Raw genomic sequence first — 4,209 nt, 5'->3', positions numbered from 1 at the left:
TCCTGCCGGGTTCTGAGGGCTGGGTTGTTTTTTTTTTAAATCTATTTATTTAATTTGGCTGTGTTGGGTCTTAGTTACGGCATGCAGACTCTTCATTGCATCATGTGGCATCTTTTATTGCAGGGCCTGAACTCTCTAGTTGCAGTGCTCAGGCTTAGTTGCCTCACAGCATGTGGGATCTTATTTCCCAACCAGGGATCGAGCCCGTGTCTCCTGCATTGCAAGGTGGATTCTTCACCGCTGGATCAGCACGGAAGCTGAGGGCTGTTCTTTAGTCTAAGAATAAGGCCTTGTTCCACCTTCCCTCCATTTCCTGATGCAGTTGTGGGGTCCTCTGGCTATGACCCACTATTAGGAACCTGGCTGACTTCATCATCACCTTTGGGTGAACTCTGCAGTGCCCAGGGTTAGGGGAGGGAGGAAGGGACTCTCCAGTGTGGTCCATGTTGGGTGCAGGGGTATCAAAGTGGCCAAGGGCACCTGTGGACATGATGGGCTGAAGCCAAGTATTCAGAAAGAGATGAGAGGGCCTTTTAGATGTCTTCTCTGCACTGGCCTTCCTCTCTTCACAAGAAGGAACACGCCCTTGACTCAGAGTCTCTGCATCTTCCAGACCCACAACCCCCTCCCCCCTCAGCTCTTAATTGATCCAGTCATTTAAGAGGAAGGGAGGTGGCTTTGTGGCTGTATTCATATGATTGAGTGAATATAGATGCATCCCATTCTTTTCTCATGAGAGAGCAAGAGCAGAGACACAGGTGTTGGGGGTAAACCAAATTTCAGGAAAAATGAGGACGAGAGTGATCAGTCATTCACAGGCGGCGGGCTGGAGTGAATGGAGTCATTTCCCAGGGGCAGGGGGTTGAGCGCAATGACCTCTGGATGCTGATGATGCTGTGAGGATTAAAGAATTCTTGAGTCTTTGCTACTTTTGGCACATAGTAGGGGCAACTGGGATGAACTCCATTTCCCAGCCATGGGAAGCTGGGAAAAGAGTGTGAGGGGAAATGATCAGCCAGCAGAGGCTCTTGCCATCAGGCTAGAGTGAGTGAGTGTTCGTTGCTCAGTCGTGTCCAACTCTTTGCGATCCCATGGACGGTGTGTAGCCCACCAGGCTCCTCTGTCTGTAGGATTTCCCAGGCAAGAATACTAGAGTGGGTTGCCATTCCCTTCTTCAGGGGATCTTCCCGACCCAGGGATTGAACGTGGGTCTCCTGCACTGTAGGAAGATTCCTTACCATCTGAGCTGCCAGGGAAGCCCATCAGACTGGGGCATGGAGGAAATCCAGCTCCTCTAGGGATGGCAAGATCAAGGCAGACCTTAGCCCTGGGGGCATTAGGACTCTGAGTGGGCACTTGAGGCAGGGGCTTGGATAGAAAGAGGCCAGATGGGCCCCTGAGTTTGGATCTGGAGTTGTGGAACAAGGAGGGGTGCATTCAGAATGAGGAACCCTTAGGGCATTTGAGTTGGTCCCTACCAGCCACAACCCAAAGGGCTTTTCCTAGAATCATCTTGCAAAATCATGATGGAGTCTTAAATGACGTGGCTTCCTGTGGAAAAGTAGGTGCCCCTGGTGAGCCCTGTTGAGTGACTTGGCATGAGTCTTACTCATTTCCAGTCCTTCTCATTTTCTGCATCAGGCCCAGGCCCCCTGGCGAGGGAGGGGGTGAGCTGCTAGTAAACACGTCCCAGATGTGTTGTGTGAGACGAGCCAAGATGGTGCGTGAGATGGCTGCTTTTTGAAATAACAGTTTCCTCGGAAAAGCCTTCTTCTTTGGGCAGACAGGCTTCCCTGGTGGCTCAGATGGTAAAGAATCTGTCTGCAATGCAAGAGACCTGGGTTCAATCCCTGGATCAGGAAGATCCCCTGGAGAAGGAAATGGCAACCCACTCCAGTATTCTTGCCTGGAGAATTCCATGGACAGAGAGGCCTGGTGGGCTACAGTCCGTGGAGTCGCAAAAAGTCGGACATGACTGAAGCGATTTAGTGCACTCTTGCCCCAAAAGGGATACGTGTTTTTTTATAGCAAAGAGGGAAAATTCAGAAAATGAAAGACCAGAAAGAAAAGAAAGAAAAAATAGTAAAAGAAATGACCGCTGTCCAATTACCCAGAGAAAACCAGATGCAGTATCTTGAGGCTGGTATTCGTTTCTCTGCAGCCATAACAAACAACCACAAACTTGGCGGCTTTAAGCAATACCCATTTATCATGTAAGTTTCTGTCGATCAGAAGTTTCAGTGTGCTTGACTAGTTTCTTGGTTTAGGGTCTCAGGAGACAGACATCAAGGTGTCGGCAGGGATATTTTCCTTTCTGGAGGCTCTAGGGGAATGCATCTGCTTCCAGCTCATTCAAAATTTGGCAGAATCTAGTTCCTTGCAGTGTGGGACTGTTTCCTTGCTGGCTGTCAGCTGGGAGTCCCTAGCCTGTAGAGACCTCTCTCAGGTCATTGCGTGAGGCCCCTACATTTCAGAAGCAGCAATGGCATGAAGTAGCCATCGGACTTTACTCATTGGACTTTCTCTGACTTCCCTCCCATCATCTCTCTCCTGTCTTCCTCTTTTGCCCCATCTTCTACTTTCAGCCAGAGAATGTTCTCCGCTTTTAAGGGTTTATGTGATTAGACTGGGTCCACCCGGATAATCTAGGAAAGCCTCCTTATTTTAAGGTCTGAAACCTTAATCAAAAAGTCTCTTTTGCCAGGAAACATATTAATAATACCCTTACAAATTCCAGGCATGAGAGCAGAGACATCTCGAAGGGAGGGCTTGACGTTACTTGGTCCACTGCTGTGTTTACGCTTTCCATCTTTTCTCCAGGCATATTTGCAAAGAAATATTTGTAAAAGCGTGCAGTACTGTTTGCTGGCAACTCAGTATCATTTCCTTCCCCCGGTCTATGCTTTCCTCTGCCCAGCAGGGGCTGGAAGCCAGGGAGCTACAGTTCTCAGAATCCCCGCCAGCCTAGAAGAGGTGCTTGTATTGAGATCTGGCAAGAGGGAGAGAAGCATAAATCATAGCATTGTTTTCTCAGCAGCTGAGGGTAGGTGTGTATGCTTCGGCAGATAGAAGATTCTGGAGCAGCCTTCAGGCATTTTCTCTGTGTTGGGGCTGAAGGCTCAGGTGTCCTGCGGTTTCAGCAACTTCCTAGCACCTAAAAGCTTGCCGTGAACCGTACAGCCAGCCCTTCTACGGCTTTGTAAACACCTCATACTCAGTACTAAATCCCTTTCTGCTTGAAATGCCTAGAATGGTTGCCGCGTTCCTAGCGGACCGATTACAGGGATCTTGTTGACCCTAGCAATTTATAACCTGCTAGTTTTCACTTTGTAATAGATCACGAAGATAAACTTGTCCACAGGTCATTCAGTATTTTGAACATATTTTTTGAAATCTGGGTTTCCATATTAGTCTCTCAGTCGAGTCTGACTCTTTGCGACCTCATGGACTGTAGGGGCATGCTACCCTATCCTATGAACGTGCCATAATTTATGTAACCAATCCTCTGTTGTCAAACATTTAGGTTGCCTCCTGTCTTTCACCCTCAGAATCCACACTATCAAGAACATCACTTGCCATGAAGCATTCTGCACTTCCAAGAGTATTTACATAGAATATATTATTGAAGTGCAATTTTTAGTTAAACAGCATTAGCTTTTGGAAAGGCTTTATGCCTATATGCGGATAAGTCATCTGTATTTTCTTTCCTTTCTCCTCCCACCTCTCCAGCTATGCATTCTTGGTCTCCTTGGCTGTTTTCTTCTCATCCTTCTGACCTCCAGCCAGTGGAGAGCCCCGGGACTCAGTCCTTGCCCCTCTTCTCTTTTTATCTATGCCTGTTCCCTTGGCAGGGCTTCCCTGGTGGCTCAGACAGTAAAGAAATCTGCCTGCAATGCAGGAGACCTGGGTTTGATCCCTTGGTTGGGAAGATCCCCTGGAGAAAGTAATGGCTACCCACTCTAGTATTCTTGCCCGGAGAATCCCATGGACAGAGGAACCTGGTGGGCTATATATAGCCCATGGGGTCACAAAGAGTTGGACAGGACTGAGTGATTAACACACATACACATTCCCTTGGCAAATTAACTTACCCTCATGGTATTTGTATGTTGGTGATGCCTTTGTTTCTGTCTTAAGCCCAGGCCTTTTCCTTAAACTCCAAACCTGTGTATTCAAATCGGCTTCTTGGCATCTCTGCCTGGATGACTG

Source organism: Bos taurus, chromosome 23 (assembly GCF_002263795.3).
Source record: "Bos taurus isolate L1 Dominette 01449 registration number 42190680 breed Hereford chromosome 23, ARS-UCD2.0, whole genome shotgun sequence".
Lineage (NCBI taxonomy): Eukaryota > Metazoa > Chordata > Mammalia > Artiodactyla > Bovidae > Bos > Bos taurus.
This window is presented reverse-complemented; position numbering follows the sequence as displayed.